We start from the raw sequence: 19479 nt of genomic DNA on the forward strand, positions 1-19479 counted from the left end.
TCACTGTGGTAGCCAATCAGTCCAGAATTTATACAGCTTGTCTGAGCTTTCATACAGCAGTGGGCAGGGAAACTGAAGATCCACTGTGCAGAGCTCAGTAAGAAGAGCTCTGAGAGCAGATTGGAGGGAAGGGACACACACACACCCTTCAAAACAGCACACAGGAACAGAGCTGAGGCTGTCAATCACAGGTTGTGTACTGGAGCTCCTCCCTTCACCTGTCACCTTTTTTCTCTTGGTGTCAGGAGAACTTGTCAGAAGTGACTCTTGCAGATAGCAGAGGGAGGAGGCAGCAGACAGAAATGACACTTAGGGCTCATTTACACTTGCTTCGGCTTCAACACACATTAACGGCTAATTTACACTTTGCTTCAAAACAAGGCTTCGGACAGGCTTTGTTAAAGCTCTCTGAACTCCAGTCAAAGCTCCCGTCACTAGATAAAATGGTTAGCATTGGATAAGGAGGATTGGGAAGACTGCCTCGAGCATGGTCCTAAACTGCTTATTTCATCTAGTGACAAGCTCATTCAAGTTAAATTCCTACATAGAATTTATTACCCGCCCCAGAAATTTGATCGTATTTTTCCAGACAGGGATCCTATCTGCTCCAGATGTAAAACACATGTACGTAGATTTTTTCATATGTTCTGGGAGTGCCCAATTATATCATCTTATTGGTCAGCGGTGTTCAACGAAATGAACCTTAGGTTGCAACTGTCCCTTCCAGTATCACCAGAATTGGCCCTGTTGGGGGTTCATGAGGACGTTCAGCGCTCCCACCACTCCAAACTTTTACATTTCCTACCTACTATTCTATGCTAAAAAAAAAAAAAAGGGATTATCCTAAAATGGATCTCACTGTCTCCTCCGGCCCTCTCCTCCTGGGGAGACATTGATAAATGCGGCCCTACCTATGTTCAGGATCACGTACATGAATAGGGGTTGTCAGTGGAAGTACAATATAGTGTGGGCCCCTTGGCTTCCTAAGCTTCCAGTTGAAGCCTCTTTTCTTCCAGTTTTGTTTTGTTTTTCTGACCAAAATGTTCTCCCTGTTCACTTTATGTTTTTTAAGCCAATGGTATCTTTCTGGATCAATCTCTATAATACTGGTAATGTTTATGGACAAGTTCCTGACTGTATTTGCATAAAATATACTGTTCTGATTCTATGTCGATAGGTATACTGTGTTTACCCTGTATGACAACAATAACGCAACATTTGGTTGTTAAAAAAAAATAAAAATATAAAAAAATAAATAAAATGGTTAGCTTACAGTCCTGTTTACACCTTGCTTTTGCTTTGCTTCCAAAATTATACCCCATTTAGCTTTAGTTGTGCTTCAAAAGCATCTTCAAAGGCTCCATAGAAGTCTATGGCAAAGCTGGCTTGACGCCCCACCAAAGGCTCATCAAAGCCCCATCGACGCCCCACCAAAAGGCTCATCGAAGCCCCACCAAAGGCTCATCGAAGCCCCACCAAAAGACTCATCGAAGCCCCACTGAAATCTCATCGAAGCCCCACCAAAGGCTCATCGAAGCCCCACCAAAGGCTCATCGAAGCCCCACCAAAGGCTCATCGAAGCCCCACTGAAATCTCATCGAAGCCCCACCAAAGGCTCATCGAATCCCCACCAAAGGCTCATCGGAGCCCCACCAAAGGCTCATCGGAGCCCCACTGAAATCTCATCAAAGCCCCACCAAAGGCTCATCGAAGCCCCACTGAAGGCTCATCGAAGACCCACTGAAGGCTCATCGAAGACCCACTGAAGGCTCATCGAAGACCCACTGAAGGCTCATCGAAGACCCACCAAAAGGCTCATCGAAGCCCCAACAAAAGGCTCATCGAAGCCCCACTGAAGGCTCTTCGAAGCCCCACCAAAGGCTCTTCGAAGCCCCACCAAAAAGGCTCATTGAAGCCCCACCGAAAGGCTCATCGAAGCCCCACCGAAAGGCTCATAGAAGCCCCACTGAAGGCTCATCGAAGCCCCACTGAAGGCTCATCGAAGCCCCACTGAAGGCTCTTCGAAGCCCCACCAAAGGCTCTTCGAAGCCCCACCAAAGGCTCTTCGAAGCCCCACCAAAGGCTCTTCGAAGCCCCACCAAAGGCTCTTCGAAGCCCCATTGAAGCTCCACCAAAAGGCTCATCGAAGCCCCACCAAAGGCTCATCGAAGCCCCAAAGGCTCATCAAAGTCCCACCAAAGGCTCTTTGAAGCCCCACCAAAGGCTCATCGAAGACCCAAACCTCCACTAAAGCCCCATTGACGCTCCCCCAAAGGCTCATCGAAGTCCCACCAAAGGACCACCAAAGCCTCATCGAAGCCCCATTGAAGCCACACCAAAGGCTCATCGAAGCCCCACCAAAGGCTCAACAAAGCCCCATTGAAGCCCCACAAATGGCTCACTGAAGCCCCATTGAAGCCCCGCCGAAGCCCCACCAAAGGCTCATCAAAGTCCCACCAAAGGCCCATCGAAGGCCCATCGAAGCCCCACCAAAGTATCAAGTAAAAGCAAAGTGTAAACAGGACTGTAAGCTAACCATTTTATTTAGTGACAGGAGCTTTGACTTGTGTTCAGAGAGCTTTAACAAAACCTGTCCGAAGCCATGTTTTGAAGCAAGTGTAAAATTAGCCCTTAGTGCTCTGGCCTGAGACAAGTACACACTATAGAGGGATAGGCTTCGCTCATATTTCATGCCTGAGGTTTACAATCACTTTGAATAATGCAGCAAAAAAGTCTCAAAACTAAGTACCTGCATAGAAATTTTTCTTCCAACAGGAAATGATTTGTAGGTGGTGATGCCTGAACTGCAAAAGACTGTATGTATTGGCAAGCAGTGGTGCCAGTAATAACAGCCAAATAAAACAAATGCGTCGGAACAGTCACTGCTCAGCTGACATTTTTCTACCTGGCTCCTTCAACAAAAGTGAGTTTAAAAAATCGTCTTTTGTCAAGCCAGATGGTGTCAACAGGGACACCCGAGGCTCAGATTTTAGCCAATTCAGCAAGCAATGGATGAAAATCCAAGCCATGAATGGCAGACCTAAAGGTGTCTATGGATACGAGATGGTGGCTGTCTGTACACAGGTTTCATCCACCAATCTGCTGGTCTTTGTGCAAATGCGCAACTTAGCATAAGGTAGACATATTCCTATGACGTTGGAATTTTATCCACAGCGAATAATGAACAATCAAGAGGGAAAATGCATTAAAAAATGTTTTATTCTTCTCCATCAAGCATAGGGAAAGGCCTATAGGCTTGTAACTTCCCAAATCCAGCTGCCTAAAGTGGTTGTAAACCCTTCCATATACCAAGGAAAATGACCGGCCTCAGGTGATACACAGAGATGAAACAAATCCTCCTATATAAGTTGTACCTGTTTATCTGCAGTCTTCTCTTCTCTACATCCATTTAAAGTGCTGACTTTTTAAGCTTATCTAAAATTCCAGAAAAAAAAGGGAGGTGTAGAGCTCAAATTACACATTGCAGAGCTCAAGGAGTAGAGCTCTGAGAGCTGATTGGAGGGAAGGGAAGGGACAACCCCCACACACACCCCTATACACAGCAACAGAGCTGAGGCTGTCAATCACAGGCTGTGTGCTGGAGCTCCCCCTTACCATTTTTTTCTTGTTGTCAGGGAAACTTGTCACAGATAATGCATGATGATAGCAGAGGAAGGAGGCAGCAGACAGAAATGACACTTAGTGGTCTGGACTGGGACAAGTAAACACTATAGAGGGATATGCTCTCTTCATATTTCAGGTCTGTGGTGACTGTAGCTGTATTAGTGCATTTGCAACAGAGAGGAGTTCTGTCCATGGTACTTTTTTCATTTCCACCAGTCACATTTTCAGGACAAAGTTTCAGGGGTCTACTCTTTTCTTCTCAGTAGTGGACCAAGATAAAGGGGGTAGAACCCTGAAAGCATGTCCTGAAAAACTGCTGCGTCTCCCTGGATATGTTTAAAGGATCTGTACCCATATTAGTGCTTTGCAAAAAAGCAGTTGAGTATTGTCCATGTTTTTTTGGGGCTTTTGGGGTCCAATGCCTTCTTCTTGGCCCAAGCAACGCTGTTTGGACTGAGAAGAACAAGGTAGATCCACCAAAGCTTGTCCCGAAAAACAAGTATTGTGCGCAGTACTTAGCTGCATCGTTGCAAGCGTTGTAATACGACTGCAATTACTACTATATGCAACAATGCAGTTGAGTATGTTCATGATACTTTTTTCATGACAAGCTTTGAGGGGTCTATCCTGTTCTTCTCAGTCCAAACAGTATTGCTTGGACCAAGATGAAGGTTGTAGATCCTCCAAAGCCTGTTCTAAAAAAATAAGATATCTTGGACAGTACTCTAAGCACATGCGACCACAAACATTTTAAGAACTAACTTTGGAGGGTCTACCCCCTTCATCTTGGTCCCAGCTGTACCTTAAAAGAAGGGGGTAGTCCTCCAACACTTGTCCTGAAAAAAAGTTTTTGACTGCATATGCCTAAAGTGATTGTTGTCGTATTAGTACACTTTCAACAATGCACTTGATTACTGTTCAAGACAACTCTTTTTTTTTTAGAGCAAGCTTTGGGGGGGGGGGTCTACACCCTTCATCTTGGCCCAAGCAATACTCCCCAAAACTTATTTAGAACAAGCTTTTGGAGGGAGGGGGGGGGGGGGGGACACTACCTCCTTGATCTTGGACCAAGCTGTACCTTAGAAGAAGGGGGTAGTCCCCCAAAAGCTTGTTCTAAAAAAAGTTTGTGGTTGCATAAGCGTAAAGTGATTGTTGTTCTATTAGTACACTTGCAACAACGCACTTGAGTACTGCCCATGATGGACTTTTTTCAGAACAAGCTTTTACACCCTTCATCTTGTTCCAAGCAATACATTTTGGACTGAGAAGAACAGGGTAGACTCCCCAAAACTTGTCATGAAAAAAGTATCATGAACATACTCAACTGCATTGTTGCAAGTGCACTAATACGGCTATAATCATAGCTTGGACCAAGTGTACTAATAAGGTAACAACCACTTTAAGCATATTCAGCCACAAACCTTTTCAGAACAAGCTTTTGGTGGTCTGCTCACTTCATCTTGGTCCAAGGATTACCTTAGAAAAAGGGGGTAGACCCCCCCAAAGCTTTTCCTGAAAAAAAAAAAAGTTGGCAGCTGGATATACATAAAGTGATTGTTACTGTATTAAGTACACTTGCATCAATGTAGTTGAGTATTGTCCATGATTACTTTTTTCGACGCCCTTCAACTTGGCCGAAGCAATACTGTTTTGACTGAGAAGAACAGGTTAGACTCCCCAACGCTTGTCATGAAAAAAGCATTTACGACTGCAATCACTTTAGGCATATTAAGCCACAAACGTCTTTTCAGAACAAGTTTTTGTTGGTCTACTCTCTTCATTTTGGTTCAAGCAGAACCTTAGAAGAAGGGGGTAGACCTCCCCCAATGCTTTTCCAGGAAAAAAGTTATCTTAAACAGCAATCAACTGCATCATTGAAAGTGTACTAAAGCGGCTACAATAACTTTAAGCGTATCAGGCCACAAACATTTTAGAACAAGCTTTTGGGGAACTACCTCCTTCATCTTGGTCTAAGCTGTACCTCCTAAGAAGGGGGTAGACCACCCAAAACTTTTCCTGAAAAAAAGTTTGTGACTAGATATTATTAAAGTGATTGTTGCCATATTAGTACACTTGCATCAATGCAGATGAGTACTGCCCAAGATATCTTTTTAGAACAGGCTTGGGGGGGGGGGTCTATAACCTTCATCTTGGACTGAGAAGAACAGGGTAGACTCCTCCAAGCTTGTCATGAAAAAAGTATCATGAACATACTCAACTGCATTGTTGCAAGTGTTGCAATATGACCGCAAGCATTATAGGCATATCAAGTCGCAAACTTGTTTTAAGAACAAGCTTTTGGTGGTCTGCTCCCTTCACCTTGGTCCAAGCAGTACCTTAGAAAAAGGGGGTAGACCCCCCCAAAACGTATTCTGAAAAAAAGTTTGCGGCTGGATATGCCTAAAGTGATTGCAGTCGTATTGCAACACTTGTACCAATGCGGCGGAGTATGTTTATGAAACTTTTTTCATGACAAGCTTTGGTGGGTCTACCCTGTCCTCAGTCCAAACAGTATTGCTTGGACCAAGATGAAGATTGTAGACCCCCCCAAAGCCTGTTCTAAAAAAAAAAGATATCTTAGGCAGTACTAAACTGCATTTTTTCAAGTGTTCTAATACAGCTACAATCACTTTAAGCATATCAAGCTGCAAACTTTTTAGAACAAACATTTGGGGAGCTACCTCCTTTATATTGGTCCAAGCTGTACCTCCTAAGAAGGGGGTGGACCCCCCAAAACTTGTCTTGAAAAATGTTTGCGGCTGGATATGCCTAAAGTGATTATTGGTGTATTAGTACATTTGCAACAACGCAGTTGAGTACTGTCCATGATTTATTTTAGAACAGGCTTTGGGGATGTCTAGACCCTTCATCTTTTTCCAAGCAATACTGTTTGCACAGAGGAACAGGGTAAACCACCCCCCCCCAAAGTTAGTCCCAAAAAAAGTATCATGAATAGTACTCAACTGCATTGTTGCAGGTGTTGCAATATGACTGCAATCACTAGGCATATCCAATCACAAACTTGTTTTCAGAACAAGCTTTTGGTGGTCTACTTCCTTCATCTTGGTCCAAGCAGTACCTTAGAGGAAGGGGGTATACCCCCCTAAACCTTCTCTGCAAAAAAAAAAAAAGTTTGCGGCTGGATATGCCTAAAGTGATTGGAGTCGTATTGCAACAATGCAGTTGAGCATGTTCATGATACTTTTTTCATGACAAGCTTTGAGGTATCTACCCTGTTCTTCTCAGTCCAAACAGTATTGCTTGGACCAAGATGAAGGTTATAGACCCCCACAAAGCCTGTTCTAAAAAAGATATCTTGGGCAGTACTCATCTGCATTGTTGCAAGTGTACTAATACGGCAACAAACACTTTCATAATATCCAGTAGTGAACTTTTTTAGAACAAGCTTTTGGGGGTACTACCTCCTTCATCTTGGTCCAAGCTGTACCTTAGAAGAAGGAGGTAGACCCCCCCCCCCCCCCCCAAATGTTGTCCTGAAAAAAAAGTTTGTGGCGAGACATGATCAAAGTAATTGTTGCCGTATTAGTACACTTGCAACAATGTAGTTGAGCACTGCCTATGGTATTTTTTTTTTTTTGAGCCTTTGGGAAGTCTACACCCTTCATCTTGGTCCAAGCAATACTGTATGGACTGAGAAGAACAGGGTAAGACCCCTCCAAGCTGGTATTCAAAAAAGTATCATGAATATACTCAACTGCATTGTTGCAAGTGTTGCAATACGACGGGAGGCTTGGGGGGGGGGGGGGGGGTAAGCACCCTTTATCTTGGTCCAAGCAATACTGTTTGGACTGAGAAGAACAGGGTAAGACCCCTCAAAGCTTGTCATGAAAAAGCGTATCCCGAAGAGTATTCAACTGCATGTTGCAAGTGTACCAATACGGCTATAATCACTGTAAGCAGATGCAACTGCAAACTTTTTTAGAACAAGCTTTTGGTGGTCTGCTCACTTCATCTTGGTCCAAGCATTACCTTAGAAAAAGGGGGTAGACCCCCCCCTCCCAAAGCGGGCAGGCTAACTCCTTTATCTTGGTCCAAGCAGTTCCTTAGAAGAAGGGGGAGTCCACCAAAAACTTGTTCCAAAAAAAAATTGCGGTTGCAAATGCTTAAAGTGATTGTAGCCGTATTAGTACACTTGGTCCAAGCCGTACCTTAGAAGGTGGTAGAGACCCCCCCCCCCTCCCCCCTGCAAAGCGTATCCTGAAAATGTAACAAAGTACAAAAAAAACACAAAGTATCACGGACAGAACGACAGTGTTGCATGTGGATGAATCCGGTTACAATCCCTTTAAGCATGCCCAGCCGCACACTTTCAAACTGGCGGGGCAGAGGTTCTCTTAACGACTGTAGATAGCGGCACCTTACGGCATTTAAAGGCATAGTTATTGTTTGATATTATGAGCCCCTGGAACCCTCTATGTCCTAGGCTGCTGCCTCTTCCCCCGTCCATTCCAAGAGGACATCCCCAGCAGCCGGGACTGTCCCTGGATAGCAGATCTGGCTTCTTTGTACGAATCAGCAGGAAAAGCCATACGAGGACAGCAGGCAATGCATGAGATGTTCAGAAGGGTGTACTTACTTACTGCAGCCAGAAATGGAGTCAGCGAGAGGACGTTGTCTTCCCTCCAGCCACGGTCAGGGGTGATCAGCACCCGGTGCACTCACTGCTGGATGACTCAAGTCTGCTGTGAAGAAAGTGTTGTGCATTCTCATTATCAGCTGCTCCTTTGTGGCTGGAACAACCCCCAGCTCACCCAGGCTCTGTGCTAGAAATCCTGCTAGATGGGTTCACAAGGGATTGTGACAGCCTCTGCGCTTCAACCTTGCGGCCACTAGGGGGTGCATAGAATAGCCAAGGTCTACTGCAATACTACAAACTGCGGTGCTTCATTTGCAGCTTGCATGGCTTACCTGGGTTTTATTTTACATCACAATTTCCATAATTTCCAGCCGTAGCAAGGCGCTGATGTCATAGAATATTCAGTCGCTTGTGCAGCAGTTGCTTTATTGCTGCTTTATTGTGGCGTTGCAAGTTTCAACCCCCGCTGCAGGGAATGCACAGCAATGCAGTGATGAGAACATGCAGACTATTTTGTTTGGCTGCAGTCGGGGCAAGCTGCAAACACAGCGCAGCAGTTCGCAATGCCCTTTCACCCTAGGTTCACAGCTCTTCGTTTTTTAACATTTAGTCCATTTACCCACCAGGCCATTTTTTGCGATACGGCACTGCTTTGCTTTAACTGACAATTGCGCGGTCGTGCGGCGCTGTACAAAAAACAACATTGATGTCCTTTTTTCCCCCACAAATAGAACTTTCTTTTGGTGGTATTTGATCACCTCTGCAGTTTTTATTTTTTGCGCTATAAACAAAAAAACACTGACAATTTTGAAAAAGAAAAAACAATATTTTTTACTTTTTGCTATAATAAATACCCCCCCCCCCCCCCCAAAAAAAAAAATTCTTCATCAGTTTAGGGCAATATGTATTTTTCTACATATTTTTGATTAAAAAAAAAAATATATCGCAATAAGCGTATATTGATTGGTTTGTGCAAAAGTTAAAGCGTCTACAAAATAGGGGATATATTTATGGCATTTTTTTTTTTTTTTACTAGTAATGACGGTGATCTGCGATTTTTAGTGGGACTGCGACATTGTGGCGGACAGATCGGACACTTTTGACACTTTTTTTGGGACCAGTGACATTTATACAGTGATCAGAGCTAAAAATAGCCACTGATTACTGTATAAATGACACTGGCAGGGAAGGGGTTAACACTGGGGGGGGGATCAAGGGGTTAAGTGTTCCCTAGGGAGGTGTTACTAACTGTGGGGGGGGGGGGACTGGAGGAGGAGAGAGATCGCTGTTCCTAATCACTAGGAACAGACGATCTCTCTCTCCTCCCCTGACAGAACGGGGATCTGTCTGTTTACACTGACAGATCCCCGTTCTGCCTGTATCTGGAGCGATTGCGGGTGGACATCGAGTCCGCCGGACCCACTGGTTGGCTCCCCAGCTCGTGAACGCGCCCGACGTACAATGGCGGCGATTCGCGCAGGACAGACAACTTGCCGCAGTACAACTGCTGCGGGCGGTCCGTAACTAGTTAACATGGTTTCCTATGGTGCCCGTTCACATCTATGCGTTTTTCAGCCGGTGCGTTATTTGGAAAGGGTCGGGGATTTTTTTTCCCCACATCAAATTGTGTTTTGCATGTAATATACTTTAATGGACCTGCACCCAAAACGCAAGCATTTTTTTATGTGTTTTAACATGCTTTTTGCGTTTTTTTCCCCCCTCCATAACAAACTGTAAATAGCTTCTTGTTAAGGAGCGGGCTGGGGGGCTCGATTCACATCTATGTATGTTGCTTTTTAGCATTTCTGCAGTGCTTTTTGCTGTGCTTTCCACGTTTTTTTTACAGCGATTTGTGTTTTTTTTTAATGCTTTTTTTTGTGGTGGGAGGGGGGAATGTTGTTGGGCACAGATTTAAAAATGCAAATCGTGGCAAAATCATGGTAAGGCCTGACTCACACTTATGACATTTTTAGTGTATTTTGCATTTTGCAGATTTGCACTACAGAACGTGTTCCATAGGAAAAAAAAAATGTCCTGCGTTTCTGCAAAAAGCATAAAAAAAACGCATTGGTGTGAATGGAGCCTCAAGGGGAAGTACAGGGAAAGTTCATTTGGCTGTACTTCTCCTGTGGATCACTGGAGTGCAGTTCGTACTGCACTCCTGTAACCCGTTTTCAGCAGACAGCGGGCTGAAGTCTGCTGTCGGCTGATGTTGCAGAGCCGGTCTAGGCTCAGGCAAGATCGCAACAATGAGGTCAGGATCCGCCCACAACCCTGGACAGGCACCTGGCTTAGCCTCTCAGTGAGCCGCTGAGAGCCTGAGCCGGCCCACCCCTACCACAGCCCAGCGCTCCAATGAGTACGGCGGGAGAGGGTGACTGACAGTCACCAACTCTCTACTTACGGAGATCTAAGAACTGAGTGATCGGCGGTGTTTGATTGCTCAGGTCTCAGTTTTAGAGCCGCCGGGGGACAGATGCAGCATCCACCTAAGTAAGTATGAATATGAAAAAAAAACTAACCCCATACTTCTCTTTGAACAACCAATAAGTCATCAGCTGTCAGCGGGGTTTCCTGCTGACAGCTGAATGTAAAAACAAAAAATTGCCGGCAATAAAAAAAATTGATGAAAAAAATGGTGTGGGGATTTTGAGGGGGACCCCATGCCGTTTTTTTGCTGATTTTTTTTTTGTTTGTTTATTGCTTTTTTAATTCTTGTTTTTACATTCAGCTGTCAGCAGGAAACCCCGCTGACAGCTGACAAATCATCGGTTTGTTAAGGATGCTGCGGCTTCCCGGCCCGCTCCTTAAAGCGGAAGTACACAAAAACGATTTAACAGTTTCAAAAAACAGTTACGTTTCCGGCATGTGCCAGGAATGTAACACTCCCATTGGTTGAGCTCTCAACCAAACTGTCAAATCATCCAATGGCTGCAGTCATAAATGATCACATGTGCAGCATCATTGAAGAATAAACAGAGGTCAAGATGGCAGCTTCCTTGGCTGAAAATGATAGGAGGGTTTACTTCCATTTTAACAACCAGCTGTTATAAAAAAGAAAAAAAAAAACCTTTGCAAAACACATGAAAACTGCATGCAAAAATGCATCAAAATGTGGGTTTAAAAATGCAAACCGCCTCAGAGAAAAAAAAGCATCAGCCGCATAGATGTAAACCTAGGGTTAAGGTCCATTTGCATTTGTGTGGTGCATTAATGCACACGTTATGTCACGCATGAATGTGCATTGTATTGCACTATTAAATTTAATACACTCAATAAATTATCAATTTTTTTTCCAGTTGGCCTCACCCTGATAGGAACAATTGCTCTATAGTCAACATATGACTGACCTGCCACACACGGGGAAGTAGATTTCAATTGTTTCGATCGATATTTAAGATATAAATGTAACTGATGACAATCATAAGTTACTAATTGTAATTTCATATTCTGATCGATCAATATAATCATCGTGCCTCCCCAATCACAAAGTCCCCTTGGCACATCAGAGCCCTACCTTTTTTGACTCTAGTAGCATGGTAGAGGGTTGGTGGTGGAGGAGGCAGGAGGACATTTTCTCCTAAGTCCTGGAGGCGGCCCTGCATGTCCCGGGTCAGAGTCATGCGTTGTCATGGTGCAGGGAGCTGGCCGCCATCACCATGACAACAAGTAATGCTGTTTGCCCTGGCCCTAGAGTGTCATTGGTTGTTATGGTGATGGCGGCCAGCATCCGCCTGCTCCATGGCAATGAACAGCATCCTTTCTCATGGGGTTCTCCACAGTAACCATGTGGCAACCAGGATCCCTACTCATAGGGTTCACATCAACATAGTTAATGTCATCTTCATGGTAACTGTAAGGCAATCAGCATCCCTTCCCATGAGCTTCACATGGACATAGCTTCCTCTGTCTCCACAGCAACCACATGGCGGCATCCCTTCTGAGTTTACGTGAACATAGCTTCCTTTGTTTCCATGGTAACACAAAGCAACCAGCTTCCTGTCTAATGGGCTTCACATGAACAGAGCTTCATTCATCTCCATGGTAACCATATCGCAACCAGTATCCCTTCTTATGGGGGTTTACATTAACATAGCTTCCTTTGTCTCCATGGTAACCACGTGGAGACCAGCATCCCTTTTCATTGTGTTCACTTGAACATAGCTTCCTTTGTTTCCATGGTAACCGTATAGCAACCAGCCTCCCCTCTCATGTGGTTTACTAGATTATAGCATCCTTTGTTTCCATGGTAACCACGTGACAACCAGCATCCCTTCTCATGTGGTTCACTAGATTATAGCATCCTTTGTTTCCATGGTAACCACTTGACAACCAACATCCCTTCTAATAGGGCTAACATCGACATAGCTTCCTTTATCTCCATGGTAACTGTATAGCAACTAGCCTCCCTTCTCATGTGGTTCACTAGATTATAGCATCCTTTGTTTCCATGGTAACCACGTGACAACCAGCCTCCCTTCTCATGCGGTTCACTAGATTATAGCATCCTTTGTTTCCACGGTAACGATGTGACAACCAGCATCCCTTCTCATGGGGATAACATTATTATAGCTTCCCTCTTTTCCATTGCAACCACATGGCAACCAGCAAACTGTGTTAAGGGATTCATATGAACATGGCTTTCTTTATCTCCATGGGAACCACATGGCGACCAGCATCCCTTCTGAGCTGACATGAACATAGCTTCTGTTGTGTTAATGTTAACCCCTTCACCCCGACCGTACGCAAATTTGCGTTTATGGCTTGATGGGTTCTTACCGGGATGATGTCTGCAGGCATCACCCCGGTACCGTTTTTTAGAGCGGGCGGTTGGCTCTTTAGTGATAACCGATGCAGCTTTTTTTTTTCTTTTTTTAAAGGGACAATGTAAAAAAGAAATAAATAAATAAAATAAATAAGAAAAAAAATGTAAAAATTTGAAAGCGCCCCCCGTCCTCACGAGCCTGCGCAGCAATAGAAAACGAGTCGCGCCCGCAAATGTAAACAGTGTTTAAATCACACATGTGAGGTATCGCCACGATCGTCAGTGTGAAAACAATAATTCTAACACTCAACCTCCTCTGCAACTCTAACCTGGTAACCTTTACATTTTTTTTAAAGCGTCGCCTATGGAGATTTTTAGGTACCGCAGTTTGTCGCCATCCCACGAGTGTGCGCAATTTCAAAGTGTGACATGTTAGGTATCCATTTACTTGGCGTAACATCATCTTTCACATTATACAAAAAAACTGGGCCAACTTTACTGTTTTGTTTCTTTTTTTAATTCATGAAAGTGTCTTTTTTCCCCAAAAATTGCGTTTAAAAAATATATTGCAGTGATCACCATTTTATTCTCTAGGGTCTCAGCTAAAAAAAAAAAATATATATATATATAATGTTTGGGGGTTCTAAGTAATTTTCTAGCAAAAAATACGGATTTTAACTTGTAAATAACAAGTGTCAGAAATAGGCTTAGGTGTGAAAGGGTTTTAACACATGGCAGCCAGCTTCCCTTTTACTAGGCTTTACATGAACATGGTTTCCTTTCTCGCCATGGTAACCACATAGCATCCAGCATCCCTTCTCATGGGGGGGTTCACATAAACATGGCTTCTTTGGTCTCCATGGTAAACACATGACAACCAGCATCCCTTAACATGGGGCTCACATGAACATAACATCCTTTGTCTCCATGGTAACCACGTGACAACCAGCATCCCTTCTCATGGGTTAAAAAAATAAGATAATTTGTGTCCCATTAGGGAGATTCCCTGCACTTCCTGTCTTATAGGCTTACCAGGAAGTAGGAAGATATCTTTCCGATATGAGATGTATCCCCTCTCACACAGTTGTCAGAAGAACGTGTGTCTTAGTTGGAAGATTTTTCCTCTATTCCTGTTCTGGTGACAACTCAAAATTTTGGATTTCCCATCACTTTCATTCCAGTGTGGTGTTCACAAGAACATAGCTTCCTCCGTCTCCATAGTAACCTCATAGCAACCGCCATTCTTTCTCATTAGGGTTCATGAGATTATAGCTCCTCTTGTTTCCACAATAACTACATGACAACCAGCATCCATTCCCATGGTGTTCACATGAACATAGCTTCTCTCATGTCCTTGGTAACCACATGGCAACCAGCATCCTTTATTATGGCGATTCACATGAACATAGCTTCCTTCATGTCCATGGTAACCCCATAGCAACCAACATTCCTTCTCATTGTGTTCACATGAACATAGCCTCCTTTGTTTCTGTGGTAAAACAAGACAACCAGCATCCCTTCTAATAGAGTTCATATAAACATAGCTTCTTTCATCTCCCTGGTAACCACATAGCAACCAGGATCCCTTCTCATGGGGTTCACAAGATTATAGCTTCCCTTGTTTTCATGGTAACTACATAGCAACCAGCATCCCTTCTTATGGGGTTCACATGAAAACAGCTTTGTCTCTATGGTAACCACATGGCAACCAGCATTCCTTCCCACTGAGTTCTCATAAACTTAGCTTCCTTTGTCTCCTTGGTAACCACTTGTCAACCAGCATCCCTTATTATGGCAGCTCACATGAACATAGTTTCCTTTATGTCCATGGTAACCACATAGCAACTAGCATCCCTTCTCATTGTGTTCACATGAACATAGCCTCCTTTGTTTCTGTGGTAACACAAGGCAACCAGCATACCTTCTAATAGTAATCATATGAGCATAGCTTCTTTCATTTCCCTGGTAACCACATAGCAACCATCATCCCTTCTCATGGGGTTCCCAAGATTATAGAGTCCCTTGTTTCCATGGTAACCACATGGCAACCAGCTTCCCTTCTCATGGGGTTCACATGAAAACAGCTTCCTTTGTCTCCATGGTAACCACATGGCAACCAGCATTCCTTCCCATGGAGTTCACATGAACATAGCTTCCTTTGTGTTCTTGGTAATCACATGGCAACCAGCACCCCTTCTTATGGCAGTTCACATGACCATAGTTTCCTTCATGTCCATGGTAACCACCTGGTGACCAGCATCCCTTCTCATTGTGTTCACATGAACACAGCTCCCTTCATCTCCACGGTAACCACATAGCAACCAGCATCCCTTTTCCAAATCGGTTTCACATGAACACAGCTCCCTTCATCTCCACAGTAACCACATAGCAACCAGCATCCCTTTCCATAGGGGTTCACATAAACATAGCTTCCTTTGTCTCCATGGTAACCACATGACAAACAGAATACCTTTCCATGCAGCCCCCATAAACATAGCTTCCTTCATTTCCATGGTGACCACATGGCAACCAACATCCCTTATCATGAGGTCCATATGAACATAGCTTTGATAGTAACACATAGTGACCACCATCCTTTGAGGCCCAATGTGAACACGTCATTGTGGTGTCACACCTGGTTTACTTGGCAGTAAATTTGAAAGTCAATAACTGTTTTTATAGCTGTGTATTATATTTTATTTACATTATATTGCACTTTTTGTTCCTGGTGTTTTATAGCCATGACATATTACACAACCATTTATAGACTGCAATCAGCCGTTTCCATCCCTCCCTGGACCCTTCACATGGACTTCGGCATCAATTAACTTTTCAGGAGGTCTTTTTTTTATGGGGGGGTAACCAGTGCAGAACTAGGAAATCATACACCCTTCATGCAGACCGTGCCTTGAAACCCACATGCTAGAGCAGCATAGGAAGGGTGCTAACTGCATGGCCACTATAATATATTCCATAAGCTCAGGTCCATTGCATCTGGACAAAGAGTTTCATGTGTTGAACTGAAACTGAAAATTCTTTCATGTTGGCTGTGCAGGTTAGACCCTGATAGTAAAAATCCAATTGGTCACTTAGTAACGCCGACAGTTCTTCTTTCACCCATAGAGCGTTTCATGAAATCTGACACAAGTGAGGCCCCCCCCCCCCAAAAAATGAATCCCTTGTCTACTGGGGCATGTTTCGCACACATGTCAAAACCTGCATACCACCACCCACCACCACCCCAACCAACCCACCACCCCACCACCACAACCACCACTCAACTTTACCACCACCACCATCATCACCACCACTCAACCACCCACCGCCCCCAAAAAATCCACCCAACCCTAATCTACTGTGGCATGTTTCGCACACATGTCAAAATCTGCATACTACCACCCACTGCCACCAACCCACCACAACCCCACCCCCACCATCATCACCACTCCAGGGAAGGGCAACAAAACTAATAAAGGGTCTGGAGGACATTAGTTATGAGGAAAGGTTACTAACACTGAACTTATTCTCTCTGGAGAGGGGATATGATTTCAATGTACAAATACCGTACTGGTGACCCCACAATAGGGGTAAAACTTTTCTGCGTAAGAAAATTTAATAAGACACACAGCCATTCACTAAAATTAGAAGAAAAGAGGTTTACCTTAAACTACGTAGAGGCTTCTTTACTGTAAGAGCGGTTAGGATGTGAAAGTCCCTAATACAGGCAGAGGTTTCAGTGGGGAACATCAATCATTTCAAAAAACTATTAGATAAGCACCTGAATGACCACAACATACAGGGATATACAATGTAATACTGACATATAATCACACACATGGGTTGGACTTGGTGGTCTTTTTTCAATCTTGCCTACTATGTAACTATGTAACTATGTAGCTATCATAACCAACACCCCACTGCAACCACCACCATCACCACCACCGCACCATCACCATTACCTCCACCCCACCATCACCATTACTACCACTCCACCATCACCATTACCACCACTCCACCATCACCATTACCACCACTCCACCATCACCATTTGAGGGGCCAAATTCGATGCCTAAACATTTTTTACCTTAATGCAAGGAATGTTTAGGTTTTAGAACCACTTTATTGCAATCACAAGCCCCCTATGTGATAGCATGGGCACATATGACAGGTCCTCTGCAACAGCTAAACCCAAAATGTCTCCTCTGCCCTCTGCAACAGCTAATCAACTAAGCTGCTTCCCCCGTTACAGTCCATAGCTAAGGAATCATTCCTGGAAATCTGCTGGGGAAAATGACACCTCCAGAAGTGTCGATAACCTGTTGTCAGGGCTGGGCTCAGCCCTTCCTTCTCAAAGCTGGCCGCTCAGCTGTTGGCTAATTGCCAGCTCCTTTCACTCCATAGTGACTCACCTGTTGATTATATCCTGCTCGTCAGTCCTGCCTACTTAAGCTGCCCAGCCCAGATGATCTCTGCCTTCGCCTTGGTCACATCTCTAGAGGGGCTTTCCTGTGTTCCTGCTAAAGACTGCTTGGCTGACATTCCTTCTGGCTCCAGATCTTGCTTGCTGTTCTACTATGCTGTTCTCTAGCTCCCTGGTGTTTTGGCTTGTCTGACTATCCGTTCCGGTTCCTGAACTTTGGCTATGTTTTGACGATGTTTACATTATTATTATTATTATTATTATTATTATTATTATTAAACAAGTTTGATTTAACTGTACTTCTGTCTCAGTCTGATTCATGGTTTCTGACAGTAGGCGAAGGCCATGAATTTAGAAAATGCAGTCAATCCACTTGTTGGTAATATTTTTTCCAGATTGGATGAGCAGGATCACCGCATGGATCAGTTTGCCATGGCGTTACAAACGCTCCTGAGTCGCCCGGCTCCCCTGGAATCTCCCACTGTGGATGCTCCGGTACAACCCGTGTTGCAGGCCGTACCTGCTGCTGCTCCAATCTCGAGTATTACCTCTATAAGAGGTATGTCTGGTTCCGCTCCATTTCCCCAACGATTTGGGAGCGATCCAGTCCATTGCAGAGGGTTTCTCAACCAAGTTGAGATATACTTTGACATGCTGCCCCAGGCTTTTCCCACAGCCAAAAGCAAAGTAGGTTTCGTGATATCTTTGCTTTCTGAGAGAGCCTTGGCCTAGGCAAACCCTCAATGGGAGATGCAAAAATCTGTTGTCTTGAGTTACCCAGAGTCTGTGGCTTCTTTTAAAAGGGTATTTGACGTTCCCGCACGCTCCGCTTCTGCTGCCAAGTGCCTCATGTCCATCAAACAGATGGACAGATGGAGCCATGGCATCAAGAGAAGTAATAATACATAATACAAATAATTTTAGTATAGCAACAGAATCCCTTTAAATAATTAAATCAGATTATAGTCTGCCATCACCTCACTCATTTCCTTGCTCCCGTCTTTAGGAATAATCACCATTATCTCCTGGCCCAAGCCGGGTCCCTTGTATCATATCACTCTCGCTCTTTTCTTATTGGCTGAGCTCAGCATAGGCTGCACAGAGTATAGACTCGGCATATCAGCAGAGTATTGATTATGCAGCTCTGTATTGTTTACTGAACAGTAAAAAGAGACAAATTGTTCCGTCCACGACGATAACAGCTGCGGGATTTACCCATACAGTCTGGGAAGCTATTGACGTTGTCTTGAATGATTTTAAAATAATTAGCGATACTTTATTGAAAGCGTATGTCACAGCAGAAATAGAAAAAAAAAAATCAAGTTAGACTTACCGGTAACTTGTTTTCCATGAGTCTTTCAGGACAGCACCTTGAGAGCGTGGCTCCACCCACTTGACAGGAAACACACCTCCACCAAACTTTAAAAGGAGGCTCCTTCCCACTTATCATCAGTAGTAGTAGAGAACCTCCGGCCCAAGCTGGAACACATAATCAGAATATGGTTAGTCACAGCATAGTAATTTAATACAATAAGGGCGGGTTGCTGCTGTCCTGAAAGACTCATGGAAAACAAGTTACCGGTAAGTCTAACTTGATTTTTCCCCTATCGTCTTTCAGGACAGCACCTTGAGAGGATAACAGAGACTTACCCACTTAGGGAGGGACCACAGCCTGCAGGACCTTTCTGCCAAAAGCCTGTTCACTGGCTGACAGAAGATCCAGTCTGTAATGACGGACAAACGTAAGGTAACTTGACCACGTAGCCGCCCTACAAATCTGATCTGGGGTGGCACCAGCCATTTCTGCCCATGTAGAGGCCTGAGCCCTGGTAGAATGTGCTTTAATTCCCAGCGGGGGAGATAGCCCCGACTGAGCGTAGGCTGCTAGAATAGCTGATTTAAGCCATCTAGCTATAGACCCCTTAGAAGCTTGTTGGCCCTTCTTTTCCTGAAAAAAGTACAAATAGAGAATCCGAGGATCTAAAGTTACTTGTTACCTCCAGATACTGTAATAAAGTCCTTCTTACATCCAAATTGTGGAATTTGCCTTCTTTTTCCCCCGAAGGGTTAGAG

The 19479-nt window shown here is 44.2% G+C and overlaps 1 protein-coding gene across 3 annotated transcripts in view; it reads right to left on the reverse strand.

Moving 5' to 3' along the window:
* LOC141105580 (prominin-1-A-like) overlaps positions 1-18760 on the reverse strand; it is a 211711-nt gene extending 192951 nt beyond the window's left edge. Inside the window, exon 1 of one of the 3 annotated variants that reach the window (XM_073595502.1) lies at positions 18740-18760. The gene's annotated coding sequence lies outside the window, so the exon portion shown is untranslated. Of the gene's footprint in view, positions 1-8221; positions 8458-18739 lie in introns of those variants that run through there. The other 2 variants (XM_073595500.1, XM_073595499.1) reach the window with 2 other exon arrangements.
* Positions 18761-19479: the final 719 nt, after the last annotated feature.

Source organism: Aquarana catesbeiana, linkage group LG08, assembly GCF_042186555.1.
Source record: "Aquarana catesbeiana isolate 2022-GZ linkage group LG08, ASM4218655v1, whole genome shotgun sequence".
Lineage (NCBI taxonomy): Eukaryota > Metazoa > Chordata > Amphibia > Anura > Ranidae > Aquarana > Aquarana catesbeiana.